The sequence below is a fragment of the Callorhinchus milii genome, unplaced genomic scaffold (assembly GCF_018977255.1).
Source record: "Callorhinchus milii isolate IMCB2004 unplaced genomic scaffold, IMCB_Cmil_1.0 Scaffold1, whole genome shotgun sequence".
Classification (NCBI taxonomy): domain Eukaryota; kingdom Metazoa; phylum Chordata; class Chondrichthyes; order Chimaeriformes; family Callorhinchidae; genus Callorhinchus; species Callorhinchus milii.
In genome coordinates this window covers 53,736,054-53,759,153 of record NW_024704742.1, presented here as the reverse complement: position 1 = coordinate 53,759,153, position 23,100 = coordinate 53,736,054, and the positions used below count along the sequence as shown (strand labels likewise).

General features: G+C 40.0%; 1 protein-coding gene across 1 annotated transcript in view; it reads left to right on the top strand.

The window, feature by feature from the left end:
* The window catches only part of LOC103178185 (zeta-sarcoglycan), a 396,797-nt gene that overhangs the window by 286,583 nt on the left and 87,114 nt on the right, over positions 1 to 23,100 (top strand). The gene's annotated exons all lie outside the window — the stretch shown is intronic.

Here is a 23,100-nt window from a genome sequence, read left to right as displayed (position 1 = left end):
TGAAATGTGGACTTGATTTAATATTGTCTAATAGTGTTACCATAATCCTGAGATTCAGCACTCAGATTTAACTATGAACATTTACAATAATGACCACTTGAAATTCTGATTTGAATTTGCTTAGATCCATAGAACTATAGAAACCTACAGCACAGAAGAAGGTCATTCAGCCGATTGTGTCTGTGCTGGCTCTTTTGAGACCAATCCTTTCAGTCCCATTTACCTTCCCTTTCCCCATATGCCTATAGCTCCGTAACTGTTTAGAATGTTTTAAAACAAATAACAGAAATTGAAAGAGTGGTTTCATATAAATAAAAATATAAGTATAAATAAATATGATTTGGAATTGCATCACTGTGTCCTGTAGATAGAAATAAGCAATGGCACTATTTGTAAGGTTCACAAGAGAAGCTTAGATGAAAAATACCCTTTGGCTAATTTGACTCATCCTTCCAGAATACTCACTTTACTAGTCTCCCATCAAAGCATCAAGCTGAATCCAGAGTACTGGCCGTAACCACTCTTTCTTGGGTGACCTGTTCCATTTGTTAATAATGCACTGGGTAAAGAACTAAAGAAGTTTCTCCTGGAGTCCTGTTCTCCAGATTAATTGTACACTCATTGGTATTTGTGAGACCTTGCTGCCTCAATACTTGACAGCTATACACTTGACAGCAATAATATGTAAGGCACTTTAGGGTATTTTGATGTGATAAGGTCTCATTAAAATAACAAAGTTCTTTCTCTTTCTTAAGCATAGAATCATAGAATTATACAACACAGAAGGAGGCCATTCGCCATTTGACCCATCGTGTCTCTGCTGGCTCTTTGAAAAGAGCTATCCAAATCAACCCCACTCTCTCCCCATAGCCGTGCAAACTTGTCTTCCCCAAATAATTATCTAAAGCATGTTAGCATCTGTGTGAAACCCTCTTGTCGACAGGTTCAGACAGCAGGGGATGAGGGTCAGAGTGGCTGAAGGAAAGTAATTGATAAAGGGAGTGAAGGATGTGGAGTGTCGGTAAGGAGGTCATCCATTTTGGATCCAAGAAAGACAAATCAGAATACTTTCTTAATGGTGAAAGACTAGGAGCTATGGAGGAGCAAATGGATTTAGGTGTCTAAGTACACCAATCACTAAAAGCTAGCGCACAGGTACAAAAAGCAATCAAAAAAGCTAATTGCTTTTATCTCAAGGGGATTAGAATAAAAAAGCAAGGAACTGATGCTTTAGTTATACAAAGCCTCAGTCATTCCCTATCTCGAGTACAGCATTCAGTTTTGGGTACCGCATATCAGGAAAGATATATTGGCCTTGAAGGGGGTGTTGCACAGATTCACCAAAATGATACCAGAGCTAAAAGAGTTAAATTATGGGATAGGTTTCATGAACTCAGTTGTGAGAATCTAGAAAATGGGGTCAAATTAGAGCTACATTAGGGGTGTAACCAGGAAACATTTTGTTCACAGATATGGTTGTAGATATCTTGAATTCTTTCTCCCAAGAAGCTATGGAATTTTCAAGACCAAAATTGATAGGTATTTGTTAGGTAAGAGTATCAAGGGATATGGGGAAAACAACAATGAAGTGATAAGGAGTTATATCAAATGCAAGGATTATTGCATTTGATATTATTATTAGATTGGTTGTATTATATGCAGCTTATGTTTGCGATTCATCAGTTTGTGATCAAAAGTGAAACTGCCTTTCAAATTCCAAAAAGTTACAAAAAGTCAGTAAAAAGTCTTGGGCTCTGCTTCTACGTTTTTGTGGGATGTTTTGTGTCTTTTCTAAGCAAAATATGAACCAAAAACAAAACACAGTTTGCGCATTCACCATTTTATACCCTTATAAAACATCTTTTATAAGATGTGCAAAGGGACAAGGAACAATCAAAGGTGAAGATACTCTACGAGAAGAGGGCTAATTTCAGTGAGTTAAAAATGGACCTAGCCAAGTTGGACTGGAAGGGAAAATAGGCAGGTAAAACAGTTAAGAAGCAATGGGAAGCTTTCAAGGAAGAGATAGTTCGGGGACAGAACAAATACATTCCCACAAAGGGGAAACGTAGGGCATGCAAACCTCCCTAGATGACTAAGGAAATTGGGATTAAAATAAAACAGAAAAAGGAGACTCATGATAAATGTTAGGTCCAAAATACAGAAGATAATCAAATAGAATATGCAAAGTACAAAGGAGAACTGAAAAAGGAAATAAGGAAATAAGAGGGGCAAAAAGATTGTGTGAGAAAAGATTAACAGGTAACATAAAAGAGAACTCTAAGGTATTTTATCAGCATATAAAGAATAAAATGTTAGTTAAAGGTAGGGTGGGTCCAATTAGGAACCAAAGAGGAAATCTTCTTGTGGAGGCAGAGAGCATGGCTGACGTATTGCATCTGTCTTCACAAAAGAAGAGGATGCAGCCAATGCCATAGTATCAGAGGAGAGGGTAGAGAAATTGGGTAAGATAAGAATAAACTGAGAGGAGGTACCAAAAAGGTTGACGGTGCTCAAGGTAAATAGGTCACCCGGTCCAGATGGGATGCATCCTAGGTTACTGAGGGAAGTAAAGGTGGAAATAGCAGAGGCTCTGGCCACAATCTTTCAATCCTCCTTGGTTGGTGCCCAAGGACTGAAGGGTTGCAAATGTTATTCTCTTGTACAAAAAGGGGCAGAAGGAAAAACCTGGGAACTGCAGGCCAGTCAACCAAACGTCAGTAGTGGGGAAACTTCTAGAGACTATAATCGGGGACAAAATAACTTTTCACTTAGAAAAATATGGGTTAATAAAGGACAGCCAACACGGATTTGTTAAAGGCAAATCATATCTAACAAACCTGACAGAGTTTTTGATGAAGTAATGGAGAGGATGGATGAAGGTAGTGCAGTTGATGCAGTTTATGTGGATTTTCAAAAGGTGTTTGATAAGTGCCACATAAGAGACTTGTAAGCAAAATAGAAGCCCATGGTATTAATGGGAAAGTGGCAACATGGATACAGAATAAACTTGGAGACAGAAAGCAGAGAGTAGTGGTGATCAGTTGTTTTTCTGACTGGAGAGAAGTATGCAGGGATTGGTATTGAGAACACTGCTCTTTTTGATCACTATAAATGACCTGGACTTGGGTATAGGGAGTACAATTTCCAAGTTTTCAGATGATACTAAGATAGGAAAAGTAGTAAACAGTGAGGAGGATAGTAGCAGACTGCAAATGGACATAGACATACTGGTAAAATGGGCAGACAAGTGGCAGATAAAGTTTAATGTGGAGAAATGCGAAATGATGCATTTTGGTAGGAAGAATGAGGAGAGGCAATATAAGCTGATGGTACAATCTTAAAGGGGGTGAAGGAACAGAGAGACCTGGGATTCATATAAGTAAATCTTTGAAGGTGGCTGGACAGGTGGATAAAGCTGTTAAAAAAGCATATGGGATACTAGGCTTTATAAATAGGGGCATAGAATACAAAAGTCATGAAGTTATGATGAACCTTTATAAAACACTGGTTAGGCCTCAGCTAAAGACTGGGTTCAGTTCTGGCCCTCACACTTTAGGAAGGATGTCAAGGCATTGGAGAGGGTGCAAAGGAGATTTACCAGGATGGTACCAGGAATGAGGGACTTCAGTTATCAGGAGAGACTAGAGAAGCTAAGATTATTCCCCTTGGAGCAGAGAAGGTTAAGAGGAGACTTAATAGAAGTTTTCAAAATTATGAGGGGATTTGATAGGGTGAACAAGGAGAAACTATTTCCACTGGTGGGTGGGTCGGTAACCCGAAGACACCGATTTAAAATAGTTGTTAAAAGAAACAGAGGGGAGGTAAGGAGAATTTTTTTCACACAGCGAATTGTTCGGATCTGGATTGCATTACCTGAAAGGGTGGTGGAAGCTGATTTGATAACAGCTTTTAAGAGAGAAGTAGATAATTATTTGGGGAGGACAAGTTTGCAGGGCTATGGGGAGAGAGTGGGTGAGTGGGATTGATTTGAATAGCTCTTTTCAAACATCCGGCACCGACACGATGGGCCAAAATGGCCTCCTTCTGTGCTGTATAATTCTATGATTCTATGATCTTACATCATCTTATTATTGAGGAGCCAATAAGATGTGTTCCTTTCTTTAAAGCAGAACTAGATAACTAGATTAATTTCAGGCCTGACATTTCAATTTAAGTATTCAAAGGGTTAATACTTTTGTGCTACGAATGTGCGCTTGATGTGTAATTCACATTATCAACTTAATGTACTTTGACGTTCTGAATGATTTTGATCCTTTTTCTGCCGAGAAGCATTCAGAGCCCAAAAAGCCTCATTGAAACTGAAGGACAATACTGTCATGAAATAAGCTTCTTGTTGCAATAAATAATTCATGTGCATTTCCCCTCTCTGGAACTGAACCTCAAAGCCTGACTACAAATTGTCAAGTTTTGTAATTTATACTATGAACAATGAATTTCTTTCAAAATCTGTAGTGCATCGATGTAATTTTTTTAGGTTAGGCAAAAACAACTTCAGATTTTAGTTATGTTTTAATTCCAAAAAAAGATAATAAATAAGAAAGATTTCAGGCCATTCTGCTCACATTTTCTGGAACTCCATCCTGCCCCTCTACCTCTCCCTTTTCATGTTGCTATATAAATGTAAGGTGCTATATAAATGTAAATTGTTGTTCATGACCATAATGCAATGTTTCTGAACATGATTACTTGAGTAATCCAAGTTACACAAATGAGGACTCTTTCTGATAACTAGAAGTCACTAACTTTAACTCTGCTCCAACACAATCTACTTCCAAGTGGAGTTCCATGAATTGCCAGGATTTGTAATTGGAATGCTTATCAAGATATACCAACAATTTATATTTGCAAAGCACTCATCACATAACATAACATCTCAGAGCACAATCATTAGAAATTATGCATTTTACACTTAGGTACAACCAATTACTTAATTGTAAGACAAACCTTACATAGGACTGACTCACTTTTACGTGAACACATGCTACAACATCAACTTGCATTTATATAGCGCCCTTCACACGGGGTAGCGTCCCAGAGCTTCACAATGGTGGAGTCTGACAATGAACCAAGGGAAGAGGGAGGGGTGAGATGACCGTAAGCACGATCAAAAAGGAAGGCCTTTAGTTGGGATTTGAAGGTGGGGAGGGAGGGGGCAAGGCGGAGGGATAGAGGGAGAGAGTTCCAGAGTTTCGGGGCTTAATGGCTGAAAGCACAACCACCGATGGTGGAATAGAGGGCACAAGTGACAAATAGGAGACCGGAGTTAGCCGAGTAGTGGCAGCGAGTGATGTACAGGGTAGGATTCACCAATAAGTATAAGAAGCCAATTGATGTCCACTTTGTGCATGATCCTAAATTTCACTGCAGAATGGTTTTATAGGTTTAGACCAGGTGAAGTTTTAGTTTTAGGAGGGAAGAGAGGCAACCTTTCCAGTGAATCTGATTGTGTAACAGTTGTTGGGAGAAATGTAAATGCATTAACTCATCTTTCAGTTTAACTTCTTCTGTCCTCTTGTGCAATGCTTTCCAACAGCTTGTGGTCTTCCCTCACCACTTGACTTGGCTCAATTAAAAATACACACACTGTGTGAGGAATCACAGGGCTAACCAAGCATTAAACTGCTCTGTAGCACCAGTGGATTGTTGCTTCAATGTGCTGCTTCACCAAGTTGCTGATACAGAGTTTCTTTGAAGCTTTAGTAAAATACATCAAAATAATACTACGTGAGCCAGGCAATTCTGGTTCATTCTGGAATTTTGTTGTCTAAATTGACAGAGAGTACAGTACAGTTACAGTACAGTTCTCTACCACATCCCAACTCCTCCGTTCACGCCACGCGGGTCATCTCCTCCAACCTTCACTGCGAGGAGATGCTGGATTTCCTTGAATCCAAGATCAAGGGAATCCGTTCCGCGGTCACTTACCCTTCAACATCCACCCACCACCCACCCCTTCCCTCCCATACTCCGACTCCTACCCATCCTCCCCTACACATCTTCGTACCCGTTTCCCCATCCTCTGTCACCAAACTCATCCTCTCCCTGAAACCTACCACCTGCTCCCTTGACCCCATCCCCACTCCACTCCTTATCTCCCAGCTCCACCTCCTTGCCCCACATATCACAGACATCGTCAACCTGTCCCTCTCCTCTGGCTCTATTCCCATTCCCTTAAAAACTGCCACCATCACTCCCACCTTAAAAAAACCCTCCCTTGATGCGTCGCAGCTATCAAGCTACCGGCCCATCTCCAACCTCTCCTTCCTATCCAAGGTTCTGGAACGAGTTGTCGCGTCCCAGCTGCGCTCTTTCCTCTCCAACCATTCACTATTCGAACCCCTTCAATCGGGTTTCCGTGCTGCCAATAGCACAGAAACTGCCCTGGTCAAGGTCACCAATGACATCTTGACCATCTGTGACCAGGGCTCCCTCTGCCTCCCCTTCCTCCTCAACCTATCAGCAGCATTCAATACGGTCGACCATGCTATCCTCCTCCACCGCTTGTCCTCCCACCTAAACCTTCAAGGCCCTGTCCTTGAGTGGTTCAGGTCGCACCTCTCCCACCGTCTTCACTTTGTCTCCACAAATGGTTTTTCCTCCGGCCCCCGCACTGTCTCGTGCGGTGTCCCTCAGGGCTCTGTCCTCGGTCCCCTCCTCTTCACCCTCTATATGCTCCCCCTTGGTGACATCATCCGCAGACATGGGGTTAACTTCCACATGTATGCGGATGACACCCAACTCTACCTTTCCTCCTCTACCCTCAACTCCACGACCACCGATGTCCTGACAGCTGCCTGTCCGACATTGAGTCCTGGACGAGAGATAACTTTCTCCAGCTCAACGTGCGCAAAACTGAGGCCCTCCTGATTGGCTCGCGTCAGCGCCTCCGCACCTCAGGCGCTGACAGCATCAACATCCAAGGCTGCACTCTCCACCTCTCAAAGCCAGTCAGGAACCTCGGGGTTCTGTTCGACCCTGATCTGTCCTTTCTCCCTCACATCCGCACCACAACTGGCACCACCTTCCATCACCTCCGGAATGTCGCCAGACTACGGCACTACCTCACCCCTCACGCTGCTGAAACCCTGGTTCACGCCTTTGTCACCTCAAGGCTGGACTATGGGAACTCTCTCCTCGCCGGCCTTCCCGGCACCTCCCTCCACAAGCTGCAGGTCATTCAGAACTCTGCAGCTCGTGTACTGTCCCGCACCAGGCTTCGGGACCACATCACTCCCACCCTCGCTCGCCTCCACTGGCTCCCCATCCTCCAGAGGATCGAATTCAAGATCCTCACCCTCACCTACAAGGCCATTCACGGCCTTGCTCCCTCCTACCTCTCCGACCTACTACCCCCCTACCTACCTGCCCGTACCCTCCATTCCTCTGGCTCCGGTCTGCTCCACATCCCCCGCCCCAACCGCCCTACCATCGGTGGTTGGGCCTTCAGCCTCTCAGCCCCGAGGCTCTGGAACTCTATCCCCCAGTGCCTTCGCCGCCTCCTCCCTTTCCTCCTTCAAGGCCGGTCTCAAGACCTTTCTCTTTGACCGTGCGTTCTGCTCCCCTCTCGACTCTCTACCCCTCCTCGCTCCCTCCCTTCCCTCCCCTCACCCTGACCATTTCCCCCTTGCTCGTGTCCTGACCCAGTTGTACAGCGCCTTGGGACATCCTGCCGACGTGAAAGGCGCTCAATAAATGGAATCTTGTTGTTGTTGTTGTTGTACAGTTGCACAGGTCTGCAGCTTGCTACCTTGTCCGAGCAGCATGTGTTTTTTTTATGTATCATCCTGGAAAGTGAGTGTCAGCAGGCTGTTAAAATCTGGAGTTTATCGTAAGGATATACCTGTCATGCACACGTTCCAAAAACAGTCACTGGGCACTGATCAGGAGTGAACCTTGGCTGATTTATTTCCTAATGGGGTGAAAATTGCAATCTGTGGAATATTAATTATCAGCAGTGTTAATCATCACACCATTGGAAATTCCTCAACTCATCCACAGATGTAATCCTACCTTCCTCCACCCCCAACACCATCTCAATGCCACTATCCAATGTCACAATCCATGGGCATTAAGTCAGATGGGCATGGCTCCAGCCCTATCCAATACAATGGAATGTGTGTGTGTGGGGGGGGGGGGGGGGAGGGGGGGGCACGGTGGGGGGTTTGTAGGGGGCGGGGGGGGCATAGCCTCTAAATATATTACTAAATGAAAACATCCATACAGTGTAATTTCACAGGTTGCAATTTTCACTCTGTTATTTCAAAGACCCATAATCTACCTTACCACCACTCTTAACTAACTACTTGTACCCCATCCTTTTCTGATCTATCTTGGTCAGTATGCAATACAACACACATTTATTTATTGAGCCATCAAAGGAAACCAGTGTTGGGGGAACCTTAAGTTATATACGAGTAAGTAATGATTTAGAATAGATGTTCAAAATGTTGTCTGTTCCCTGCTGGAGGTTATATGTTCACTGGGTTGAACCACTCTATTCGATGTGCTTCAGTGAAATATATTTTGCTGCAGTTATCACCTCTAGACCTTAATAATAATCCTTGCATTTCATATAGCGTTTCAAGAATACACTGTAAAGTGAATTGACTGTATATTTGTGGGTGAAATGCAGCAGCCAATTGCGCACAGCAGTGTCCCACAAACAGTCGTGGATTGAAGTGACTAATTTTTTTATTTTTTTTGTTGTCTTGTGGGATTATTATCAGGCGAGTAGTGTAAAGAAACTTGCCCAAGGTTTTTCCCTCCCGGGAATTGAATCCAGGTCTCCCGCTTGTGAGGCAAGTGCTCTAACTACTGAGCTACAGTGGTTACAGCTGCAACATCTTGTAGTGTTATAGAGGAATGCTTTTGCAAATAATAGGTACAGAATTCCATGCCTTTCTATTCATTGCTTCCTTTATGCCAGAGATAACTGAACCATGTAAGGAACCCACAATACAATTTACGTTCATGTAGCATCTTTCATGTTGGTTGGACACCTCTGAGCACTTAAACAATCTAACAGCAAAAGCAGGAGTCTATAAAAATAGCATGGTCAATGCTGACCAATTATGTTTGGTTGTAATATTTGTTTCTTTGAATCCCAATCATTTTAGATAATTGACCAACACAATAATTTTATTTGAAAGATGAGGAGATTGCCTTCTTTAGTTTAAAGCATAAAAATATTCTGTCTTGAAGATTGTTTCATACCACCTAAATAATTATTCATACCCATAAAGGGACAAAAAACTAACAAATTACCATTGAGCATGAAATCTGAAATTAATATTTAACATTATATAATGAAATTGCAAAGTAACTCCCATAGAAAGATTATCAGCTGAATTTAATACTTGCTGTTCTATTGAAAAAGGAAAGACAGAATTTGGAGGACTTTTTAAGGGAAATATTTATAAAGCTAACTCAATTGCCTGTTAATAATTAATAATAATCCTAGCATTTGATGTAGCGCCTTTCATATCAAGAGGACTCTCAAAGTGCTTCACAGGATTTTACTGTGAAATGCAGTGACTACGTATTTTGTAATTGAATATGGCAGTCTATTTGCACAAAGCAATGTCAACAGACAGTGATGAAAGGAATGACCAATTTTATCTGGAGTACTGTTGGCCAGGACACCCGGAAAAACTCTTTTCAAACGGTGTCATGGGATCTTTCATGTCCATCTGAACAGGTAGAGAAGAACTCATCCAAATGTCCCTTCCATAATTGGAAGGTAGTGTTTTCTCAGATACACAGAAGAGAACAACTTCAAAAAAATGATGCAGATTGTTTTATTGCTAAATGTACAATTCTGCAGTGCCCTCTAGCACAAGCCAACCTTACCTTTGAATTTGAAGGATTTGTTGATAATTGAAAAACTTGGTGCTAAAATGCTTCAAGGTTCTCTGTCCTGCAGAAAATGTCCTCATAATATGTTTCAGTAAATGGATCACTTTATGATAATTTCATTAAGGATCCAGTGTCTTGCTAAAATAGAAGCTATTGTTCTGTAAATTTTGATGGTGCTTTCATATTCCATTTCAAATAAAGTGTACATGGTCCACAGATGAAAATGCCATGTGATAGGTTTCTGTCTGGAATCAATGTAAATAACATTTTAAAGTGGCTGGAATATTGCATCCATATGCCTGGTAACTTAAAGGCATTTGCCTTTTACTTTTTTTTACCCTTTGCTTGAAACACAATCTCTAATCAATATCTATTATATCTCTCTTTACATTATTTTGGGGATTTTTCAGTGTTGTGATGTGCCATTTTGCTGAAGAATGAGATTCCAGCTGCTGAAATACACTGTTCAATCACTACCTGTGATATGTACCCTGTGAATCCATGTTCTTCCTACTCGCTCATGTTATGGTGGGTTTTGATAGGATAAATAAGGAGAAGATATTTCCATTGATAGGGGAGTCAGTGACTGAGGGACATAATTATAAGATACCCACAAGGACAATGAAAGAAGAACGTATGAAGTTTTTTGTCACCCAGACAGTTGTTGGGATGTGGAAGGCCTTGCCGAGTAGGGTGGTGGAAGCGAATCCATTGGAGCTTTCAGAAGAAAAGCAAATAGGCATATGAAAAAAAGAATCTTGAAGGGTATAGGGACAAGCCAAGGTAGCAGGATTGAAGTGATCTGCTTGCTCTGATAACTGGTGCAGACTCAATGGGCTGAATGGCCTCCTTCTGTGCTGTAGATTTCTATGTTTCTAAGTGTAATGCTACATCTGAAAATGTAAAGCAAAGTGTGAGGTAATTCACTGGGATCGGAAATAGCAGTTTTGTTGAGATGTCTCAAATAACTTCACAGAATTTAATGTGAAATGTAGTAACAATGTAGTGATTGTGTATTGAAGGAGAGCAATGCTATCAATAAGAAACACTAGGAGGGTTATACTAGCTTTGGATAGTGTCCTGTGACAGTTTTCTAGATTAGCACTTGGCTGAAAGGGCTTAGTTATGATGAGAGACTGAGTAAGCGGGGATTGTATTCCTTAGACCAGAGGAAACAAATAAATAGGAGTAGGCCATTCAGCCCCTCAAGCCTGTTCTGCAATTCTATAAAATCATTGCTGATCTGTACTTCAAGTCCAATTATCCGCCCTTGGCCCATACCCTGACCTAACAAATATATATCCACCTCAGTCGTGAAGATGTGAATGGATCCAGCATCCACTGCCTTTTGGGAGAGAAAATTCCAGATTTCCACTACCTTTTGGGTGAAAATCTGTTAATTTCACTCCTAAATGGTCTAGCTCTGATTATGAATTTTAAGATGATGCCCCCTATTCTGGATTCTGCTACCAGAGGAAATAGATTCTCTGTATCTACCCTATCAAATCCTTTTATTAATTTTAGAAGGTTTAAAAGGTTGATCATTCCCCTCAACCTTCTAAACTCAAGGGAATAGAAACCAAGTTTATGTAACCTGTCCTCATAATTTAATCCCTTTAGCCTTGGTATCATTCTGGTGAATCTGCATTGCACTCCCTCAGAGCCAATATATCCTTCCTGAGGTGCAGTGCCCAAAACGCAGTACTCCAGATGGGGATCTGACCAAGGCGTTATATAGTTCAATGGATCATTTCCTCTTCTTTGTATTCCAGCCCCCTTGAGATAAATGCCAACATCCCATTAGCTTTTTTGAAAACATTTTGTACCTGTGAGCTTGTTTTTAGTTATTTGTGTACATGGACACCCAAAACCCTTTTGTCTTCCACTGTTCTTAGTTTCTCACCATTTAGAAAATATTTCGTTTTGAGGTTAAGGGGCGAATTGATTGAGAAAAGTAAAGAAAGGAATTGATAGGTTAGATAGCGGATGACTCTTCCATCTAGTGGAGGGATTTATTATTAGGAGACCTACAAGAACAACTTGCACTTATATAGCACCCTCCACACAGGGTAGTGTCTCAGAGCGCTTAACAGTGGCTGAGACTGACTCTGAGCCAGGGTGGGGGTGGAAGTCAACGTAAGCATGGTTGAAGAGAAAGGTTTTCAGGCGGGACTTGAAAAGGGGGAGAGAGGGGGCAAGGCAGAGGGATTGAGGGAGAGTACTCCACAATTTGGGAGCATAGCGGCTGAAAGCGCGATCTCCAATGGTAGGGCGGAGGGTGTGAGGGACGAGCAGGAAGCCGGTGCCAGTCGAGCAGAGGCGCCAAGTGGTGGATTGGGGAGTGAGGAGGTCGGAGAGGTAGGGAGGTGCCAGGGAGTAAATAGGTTTGAACACGAGCGTGAGGACCTTGAAGTCGATCCGTTCAGTGATGGGGAGCCAGTGGAGCCTGGCCAGAACTGGTGAGTTGTAGGTACAGAGTTTGGTCCGGGTAACTATTCGGGTGGCAGAGTTCTGAATGAGTTGGATTTTTTGAATAGTGACAAATTCAGGACAAGGAGCATTTCTTCACACAGAGGTTTGTGAAGATGCTGAATGCTCTGCCCCAGTAAGCTCGGTAGGTGGAATCAATAGGGATATTTAACAAAGAGATAGACAAATGCTAGGGTAGTAGAGGTATTCAGGATTATGGCAAAAGGTCAGGAATTAAAAGATCTTCCAAGGTCTATTAAACTGGTGGAATGGGCTTGAAGTATTTCACATGTTGAAAGGCCTCCTCCTGTTCTTCTATATTCCTGTAAGAGCACTAGACCACTTTGTTCAAGGATCTAATGTTCTTAGTGGAACAGCATTATATGAAATGTAAGTCGAACAGTTGTGAACTCCTTTTTGGAAACTGGAAGTAAGTTGTGCTGACTTGTGATAAACTCTCCCAACTCGATTTGCTTCCTTAATACAATCCCAATGAGCTAAATGGTATGATAGAAATAATTTATATTAGCACCATTAGAAGATGTGAAGAGTGTTATATCAAATGCAAGGATTATTATTATTAGCTGTAGGAATAGTATTTATTTGATGCTATCAAATCAAACAGAAAAAACAAAGGTCTGAGGAACTTTTCTCCTTCTGGGAGAAACACCTGATTTATAGCACATTTTCCAGTTCATTATTTTGCGTTCTTGTCACTCCAAGCCTTACAATCATACATGTTGCAAAGCCATTTTGTTCTCCAATGATTTCAACATTTGGGAGATTATTCCTCCTTTGTTCATGATTGGCCCATATTATCCTCCACTTGTTGGTAAATTTACCTGTACAAGTACGGACAACCAAAGGCTGGTGCATTTTCTAAGTAACGAATAACCTCATTTATTTGTTGGTACCTCAAAGCTTAGGGCCATAGTTAGTAAATAATGAAAAATGGATATCTACATTATATAGGCAATTTCCATAACATAAATTCTGATGAGATGCTAATTATGTAGTGTTTTAGTGAGTGCAGCCAAGTGAGAGAAATCTATTTACCATCCAATAATGACTTCCTTTCATCATATATAATGCACTTTAAATGACTAAAATAAAGGTATATTTCTCTGCAGCAATCCGTTAGTTTTGTACAGCTTTGTATGTAGTTTCTTTTATATACTGTGACTATTTATAACACAAAAGCAAACAAATTAATCTGTTTCCATCCTAAGCTAAAATGGCATTTTTAACTAACATGCAAATTGGTTTACTGCACAGAAGTAAGCCATGGTTTGCTTCAGCTATCAGTTTGGTGTTTGTTTCAAAGAACGGATGTAACTGACATTCCAAAGTAAGTGTGTCCTGTGCCTTGGGACATCCTCCCAATGTGAAAGGCACTATACAAATGTAATTTTGTTGTTTTTTGTAGTTGTTGTTGTCATCTTTCTTGTCTAATGGGGAGGGTGTTTATTTTCCAAACAAAAAATCAGAATTAAGATGGTGTCTCAGTTACATCAGCTTTCAGCTCTTACCAGCCAAATAATTGTCAACTCTAAACTGTGCTTACACAGTTTTATATTCTGTTTATTCCAATGGTATTCCAGCTATTTACAGACCATCAGTAGATGTCAATTGATGCATAGGAGCAGAATGTTTTACAGGCTTGTTGTCTCATGTATATGAATATGCTGTATATCAATATTCTGTGCAGCTTTAAGAATGTAACTTTCAAAGGGACATTAATAATAATAATAATCCTTGCATTAAGAGTGCAGAACATTTTGAGGATGTGTGAACAATTATCAGGTTTTGAGTTTTATCCTATTCATTAATTCAATTGCCTGCATTAAAATAATGTTGAAAAACCGAAGGAATTATATTATTGAGCTGAGTCTGCCTGCGTGAATCAGTTTGGAGGAAAATCCCTGAGATTTCCTGATATTTTTTCAAGCCTTCTCTATATAATTATCTGAATATAGAATTAGTTTGGAGCTGGTTACTTATCTGGATGTAAGGGTCCCATATTTCCCTTTTCTAGCACCTAATTACTGAATGAGGCTTTGTAAGCTACTGAGCTACTGTGTCACAAAGTTTTTGTTACTTAAGGTGTCACTTCACAGAAACAAGGTGACAGCGGATGAGTTGCTGGTTGACAGTTTCTTGTAAATTTAGAAGATGGTTTGTCTGTGGCGTAAGGTATTTGATCAGTCTTCACTAGCCTAGCTTCAACTTTGGACTGTCATGGTTTTCTTTTGTAGTTGGTTCTCTTGTCTTTGGGAAATGTCTTTGATCAGTGTTTTCCTTGTACGCTTCCACCTTGAGCTGGTGGTGATTGGTGCCTCTGATTCTGGACTTTTGCTGAGGTTCGATTTACTGTCTTTCATTTTACCTGGATTTTCCAAAAGTCTCTGCTTCCATATTGATATCTGCAATTGTTCCTTTTTAGATTGCTCTGAGTAATCAATTCACTGGAATCAATTCAAATTGATCTCATTTTATAGTGGAGCATCCAAGCGTTCAGTGAAGTTCAAAACACAAAAATTGCAGATACTGCATATAGGAAGCACACGTACTGCATAGATGGGGATAGAACCTCCCAAGGGGGGCAAGCTGAAGAGATCCAGAGGAGTTAGTTAACTCATCACTCACCATGTAAAAACAGTGTGAAACAGCAATAAACAAGGAAAACAGGATGCTGGGCTATATTGTCAATGTAATGGAGATCAGATATGATGTGGTAAGTAGCGGTATCAAATGTAAGGATTATTATTATTATTATTATCAGTTTACTTTGGAAACTCTTTCACATGATGATGGTGATGGATTTCTGCATGTGTCAGACACCCAGCTGACCAAAAATATTTGGATATTGCTGTGCACAAAATTGCCTGCCACATTTGCTACAAATACAATCAATACGGTGTATAGGGATGTGCTTTGATCCATTTTAACGGTGTGACAAAGTGTTGTATGAAATGCAAAGATTATTGTTGGATAATGAAGGAATCTTGTGGGAAATTGGCTAGTTAGACTGGATGGACTGTGTCTTTCTGAAATTGTTACATACAACAAAATGTATTTGTCATATTCAAACAATAAGCTTTATGTAAATTTCAATCAGGATCTAATATATTTAGGGAATCCACATCTGGTTTTACTATAGGCTGCACAATCGAAATGGATGAGTGAGCCAGCTGTTGCTTAGTTTAATTTTGCTTTGATTCCCTGCTGATGGGTCAAATCAAATTCAATCTGCGACACCAGTTTTAATATTTTACATATAAAAAGCTCATCAAAAGGATGCTTATGCGTGAAGAAAATTTCACAAAACAGAACTGTACTATTTTTGCCTAACAAATTGTAGATTTGAAGGTCACAGCTCGACAGTTTATCTCCAAAATGTTAAAAAGAGACAACATTTGACTTCATTACGATTCAGTTGCCACAGACTTGGCTTTTGAATTGTCTGTTTGCACCTTCACAGTGTGACTATTATTACAGATTCACAGAGTTAAAACATTGATGGTTGTCATCTGTTTGAATTTTTAGAAAGAATTTGATAACCAGCCCCTTAAGAGATTATTATTCGCTAAAACAAAGGAGCAAGGATTTAGAGGAAAAGGAGTTCACAAAGAACTTGACAATTGAAAATATGCCATGAGCACATATTCAGCATGTATGTCATGTCAGACTGCAAAACCACGGCCTCAAACCATGATAGTTTGAATTGGGTCAGAGTAACATGAATGTGAATTCAGGTATTGAGAAGCTGAAAGAAAGGACTTCGTAGTGTCCTAACATACTATGCTGTCTCAAGCACTTCACAGGTAATTACTACAACCATAAAGTGAATAATCACTTTAATAATCAAACAATCATGAGATGAATGGAAACTGGGAGAAACATTCTTCTCTTCTCAATTAGTGTCTTGGGATTGAGCGGGGTTTTATTGGACATCAGTGCCTTGGGACGTCCTCCCAACATGGAAGACGCTATACAAATGTAATTTGTTGTTGTTGTTGGCATCTTTAAAGTCCATATAAATAGATAGACAGGGTATGAAAGGTCATTGACCTAAAACGTTAACTCATTTTCCTCTCTCCATGGATGCTGCATGTTCCTAGCGACTTCTGTGCTTGTACCAGATTTCCAGCATCTGCAGTACTTTGCCCTTTGTTACAAGTTTAATATCTCATCTGAAAAACAGCATGTCCAATGCTGTAGTATTACACTCCGAACAGTGTTAGCCATGATTATGAACTCAGATCCTGATGTGTGGCTTGAATCCACAACCCACTGACCCAGAGACTAGAATGCTACCAGCTGAACCAACTGTAGGATTAGGAAACCACTTATTCTTCTCGTAGAAGGATTCGAAAAGGGGAGACATGATCCTATATTTAGAGTCAAGCCTGTTGAGAGTGAAATCATAAAACATCTTTCATGAAAAATTGTAGTGAGAATGTAGAATGTTTTAATGTAACTCTGAAGGATATAAATATAGAACTGCTTTGTTGTGTTTACACATAGACAAGATACTTGAGAAGTAAAAACATTAAGTATGTGAAGAAAAGGTGGAAACATTGGATTAAAAGAGATGGGAAAGGTTGAGTGGGCTTTTATTGTATGTCAGTCTATTTCTATTTTAGTCAAATACCTGGATCCCAGGATACAGGAAAAATAAATAAATGTTCCTTTTTATTCCTTTTTTTTGTGACCAAATCAGCTTGTTACGATTAGGTATTTTCAGAAAAAAGGACATCAAGCCTGTCCCACCACTATCCAAGATCATGGCCAATCCACAACTCAATTCCACCTCTCCACTCTCTCTCCATATCCTTTGATACCCCAGTCGATCAGGTATTTATCTATTTGCCTTTTAAATTCTTAAATTCACTCTGCCTCCACATTGTCCCTCTGGGGCAATGAATTCCAAACTCCCACCACCCGCTGCATTAAAAAATGTTTCCTTGTTTCACTTTTAAACGCTTTAGGCTCAAATTTGAGATTACGGCCTCTAGTTCTCAATTCTCTTGCCAGAGGAAATAGTTGCTCCACTGTTCAGCTTGTCAAATCCCTTTATAATTTTATACACCTCCATCAGATCACTCCTCAACCTCCTGAACTCGAGGGAATACAACCAAGTTTTTCCACCTTTTCATCATAATGTAGGCCTTTGACACCAAATAACCTGGCACATTGTACTAAATATAATAATAATAATCCTTGCATTTGATATAGTGCTTTTCATGTCTTCTAGAGGTCTCAAAGCGCTTCACAGAATATGCTCTAAAGTGAATTGACTGTACATTTGTGGGCAAAACGCGGCAGCCAATTGCACACAGCAGTGTCCCATAAATAGTCGTGGATTGAAAATGACCAATTTATTATTGTTTTGTGGCATGTGGCGTAAGGAAACTTTCCCAAGGTTTCACCCTGCCTGGAATTGAACCCAGGTGTCTTGCTTGCAAGCAAACTAAAATAGCCTTATAGTGCAAAGTTTTGAGTGTTTGACTCCTACCTGTTCGGTTCTGCTCTGCCTATGAATTTAATTCAAACCTGTTTTCATTACATGAGTTTTCATCAGCTTACTTTTCAAGCTCTTGAGAGAGAACTGAGCAGAAGTTCAATGTTCCACAGGGGAGAGAAGGAAATGAGAACTTTGATAAGAACATATGAGAAATGTAGAAGTTGGTACGTTGTGCACTACCATATAGAAACACCAATGAGTGCCATTCAATAGATTGACATTTAAGATATAATCATGCCCTTGGAGCCTTTATATTTAACATGAATTTATTGGTGCACGTATTACATTTTGATTTCTGTGTATCTGCTTTGATTTTAAATTAAGTAAAGTGTGATCCTTGTTGGGCGGAATTGGCTGCCACGTTTTACCTACAAAATATACAGTCAATTCACTTTACAATATATTCCATAAAGCGCTTTGAGACGTCTTGAAGATGTGATATGGCGCTATGGATATGAAAGGATTATTGTTATTATCTCTAGGTACAGAAGGTACAAAAAAGTTGAATGTTAAGCCAATAGTTGAAGTAACTCGTTTCCCCTGCACAATGATGGTGATTTAATTCAGTTGAACAGGCTTATAACTAAATTCACTGCTGAGATGCAACCATATGGGAGATGACTTTTTGAATGTATCTAAAAAGATGAGATACTTACGTCTATAGCTTCAATAAAATAAACACTAAAAACCATTAGAAATGACAGTGCAGAGGAACATGTATAAAACAGTAGCTAAAGCGGAGCTTCAAATCAAGGGCATCCAGGTCAAGTAGATGTATTAAAAAAATAGTTTTCATGTTGTTCAGATAAGAGTCAGGATATGAAGTTTTATTTTTGCCAACATTTGGGGGTTGGGGGTGGAGGTAAGTGGCCAAAAATGTGGTTGAAAAGAAAGGTCTAAAGGTGGAGAGGACCAGAGAGTGGAGTGATTATAGGGTGATCTTACGTCCTGATTTCCTCCTGTCTGAGATATTGTGTCCCTGACCCTGCCCTGTCTTGAGTTCAGCAATAAATAGAGCAAGTTCTAAATAATAGCATTCTAAATCAGATACGCTTATCGGAGAAATAAAGCCATTAATCTGACAAGCTTCTCCAATGCTGCCAGCAGCAGGAATTGTGGTCAGTTTATTTTTTTAAATATATGTATTTGGGTTTTCAAATATATGGATTTGGTTTACAAAACATTGTCACCCTAGTATAAGTTACTGAAAATTTCTAACCTTGTTGACACCCTTCGCTATTTGGGGCTAATCTAAAGTTCATCTCTTCCCTTAAGATTTTTGGGAAAATATATCAAGGATGCTACATACAGTATATATATCCATTTCAACTTCCTTGTAGCATCACAAAACTTTATAGCATCAAACAAATCTTTTTGGCTCATCCAGCTGCACTGGTGTTTTTCTTTACATGTGGTATCTAATAGTCTAATCCCACATTCCTGTGTGCTTCCCAATATCTTTTAATATTCCTCTTTTTCAAGCGTCTATCTAAATTTCATAAAAATCTGCTTTGAATAAGATTATAATAAAAATAATCCTTCCATTTGATATAGCGCTTTTCATGTCTTCCAGTCGTCTCAAAGTGCTTCACAGCATATACTGTAAAATGAATGAACTGTATATTTTGTGGGCGAAACGCAGCAGCCTATTGCGTACAACAGTGTCCCCCAAACAGTCGTGGATTGAGTGACCAAATTATTATTGTTTTTTACTTGAGGGATTATTATCAGGCATGTGGAGTAAGGAAACTTGCCCAAGGTTTCGCCCTGCTGGGAATTGAACCCAGATCTGTCGCTTGCGAGGAGAATGCTCTAACCACTGAGCTACAGGAATCCTTGTCCTGTCGATGTGCGTTTTTATGCTCAGTTTTTACTGCCCAAGTAACCTTATCAACTTTTATTATTTGTAATTATAGTTCCCCTGCTTTTTTGGCAGCAGCTTCGAAACTCTGCCTTGCTCTGGAGATCTGACTGTTACACATCCTCATCAAACATTTCCAATCAGTACAATCAATGATATACACTGGGAACAGGATTATTCTCACTCAGCTCGGTTAACCTCCAAGCCTAATTGGCAGGGCGATCGTCACGAGGCAAGCAGCAGGAGCTTGTCAAGTGGTAATCTCTCGTTGGTTTAACTCCAGCAGTATTCCAAAGAATTCTCTGAGGTCCCCACACCTTGTCTTTTGTCTTCCTACGTTTAATACTCTCCGTAATTAAGTATGGAAGAATTAGTTGCATCTCTCCAGGGAGAAAGAGACAGCAAAATTTCCATGCATAGCTGGCATAGATATACGGAATTCTCAGGCTATTTGGATACTCATAAGCATGCATGATGGCGGATTTCCACATGTCAGCCAGCTGTCTGACCAAAAGAAAATGTGGGAGAGAAACATTTCAGAGGCTGATTAGCTGTAGTGAGGTATAAATGTAGAATAAACCATTATTTACTGTGAAAAGTCTAAGTGTTTGGAGAAATTTATGCAGTGAATTTATGTGAGGGCCATTTGTTAAGCCATAAAATAGTCTCTGAAATGAACAGTTAACAGTTCTTCTAAAGAGCAATATACAAAAGACAAAAATTATGGCTAATGTTTTCCTAAGTGCCTAGTTTGTCCATTTTTTCACTTTTCTAACTGTAAAGCAATGAGAAATAATATATCTAATTTATACTTCTGACTCTGAAATTGCACAAGCTGGAACCCAGTGGAGATCCGCTGACCAGCGCAGGAATAATGTTAGTTATTGATGTTGTTAATGCTGCGTTTATACTGCATGTTTGGTAGTAGATCAGTGCGGTTTGGGCAGCTATTCACTGTCAAACATGCAATAAATATGGTATCTTGTATACTGCAAATCACACTGGATCCATGCATTTGGCAACACCTGCAAGAAGTGTTTACAGGAGCCTAGTGATTTGTGCCCATGCAGCATCACGTGCAAATGAGGTGGATGTGAATTGCACTGGATTCAGTCTCCTGTGAGATCCATTCAAAACTCTCAGACCATCCTTTAGGCAAGCTATTCCATTGTCAAGGATATCACAGAATAGCAAGTCTGAACTGGAACTCGGAAACCCCAGATCTCTTTGCTTCTCCACTCCTCTTAGGTTCCAACCATATAGACGGCTTCTGTACTTTTCCAGTCAAAATGATTTTTTTTGTATTTTCTTATATTAAACTTAATTTGCCATCCTCCTGCCCATTCTGATAGCCTCTTTTATGTTCTACTATTCAAACCTTAACATCTTGATTAACATGGTGGAGTATAACTTAACTATGTACATCTTTAAAATATTTAACCTTCCATTGTTAAAAAATAGAGTTTTGTTGGATTTTAAGGGGTTGATGTCAGCACTGAAGGGTAGATTAGTTTTCCACTCTTTGGCTCCACACCATCAAGTATTCCCAGACCTGATGGAGCTTGGGCTAGTTTCAGAATGCAATATCTTCCATTGACCCATTGCTGTCTCTTAATCACAAATACTATTTTAATTTGCTGCACATTATGGAGAAATATGTATTTGAAATATAGTCCAATGCTACATTTATCATGTTCTTTTGACTATTTCATTTTCAAAGGATGTTATAATAGCTCAATTGTTGATGAGAGAGAACAGCAGAGAGACTAATCTCCTGGAGGCAGTTTTGTCACAATGACTTTGCATCCAAATAATGCAGTTGCTGTTTCATGATACAAAGGCAAAGATCAAAGTCAATTGCATCATTGCATTGCAATGTGTGAAAGACACACTAAAGGTTTTCCAAACGACTTTTAGTTTTCTTTAACGGTGGAAAATATACATGAAGGTAAGTCACTGACTGTATAAAATGGACTGGATTAATTCCACTGCCTTTTTTTGTTTAAAGGGCTGTGGATTTGTAAAATGATATTCCATGATTTCATTAGTTTGTTTTGTTTGGGGGTAGGAGGAGAAGAAACGGAGAGTTCTGTGGCATTTTGATGATTTCACGCAGAAGTGGGGTGAAAAATAAGACTTTCAGAACAGATTCGCTGTGATATCACATTGAATATGTTGTGAAACATAAGAATTTCAGTTGAAAATTTTCAACCGATTTGGGGTATAAATGTGGATGTAAATGGATGAAAAGAACAATGAATTGAGATTAAAAGATTTTACCAAGAACTAATAAACTGTTGAAGCATGCTCCATGGGCTCCTCCTTTTCCTAGGTTCTCATGTATGTCTCTGACCTCAGCATGATGGTTTGGCTTAAAGCTAGCTGAACCCTCACCAGCTGCCACCATACCAGTTCCAGCCACTAACCACTGGCCATTGTTGTAATGGATCATGGAGAGGAATGTTTGAGTGGCCCTTCAATCTGAAATAGGTTGATATCCCAGATGCTGGCAGTAAAGTGCTGCATTGTTACTTTATGTTTGGATGGAACTTGAGCCATAGCATTTGAGCCATAGCTTGCAAAAATAATTGAAAAAAGGCTTGCCAGGCATTTGTACCAAGTCAGAAATCTATTGAGTTTAAAGAGCCCAAATTGTACCAGTGTACAGATTATTCTTAATGATATCAATCCCGAAATGATAATGGAACACCCTGACGGACTAGTTAAGGCATCAAGCTAAAATGAGGCTCAAACGTTAATTGGTGTTGAGTTGGCTGGTCTCAGCCAGAGAACCAGATGTGGTGTAGCAACTCTGTATTAAGAAGGAAAATCGACCAGGATTTCAATTCCTAATCCTTACTTGAAAGTGTTAGTGGGCAGATGTTCAGTGAGGATAGCATGGGCTTTGATGTCTCCCACAATCAAACAGCCTGCCAATATTTACAGTCAAGGCTCACACATAAATAACAGTCAGTTGGATTAGGTACCAATATAAAACAAGCCCTATTTGGAGGAATAATAGGGAATCAAACACTTTCAGGGGAGGAGAAAAGCGGAAATAAACGACACAACAGCATAAACCGTCATCGCACTTTAGGGGAGGAGGAGGAAGAATGTAGAAAAGAGTAATGCTGTGAGAATCAAATCATGGGAGAAAAACTTAATACAATCACAATCTTTGCAATCACAATATTTTGACGAGATTAGTTCTGGAATCTGGAAATAAAAATGTTTGTAGACATCAACGTTAAAATCTTGTGATTGGAGTGAAGACAATGCAATTGTGTTTCTGCTGCCATCCTTCATGCTCCAAATTGGCTTTTCATTGGCAAACAGGATTTCTTTCCTGGAAGGAATCTAATTT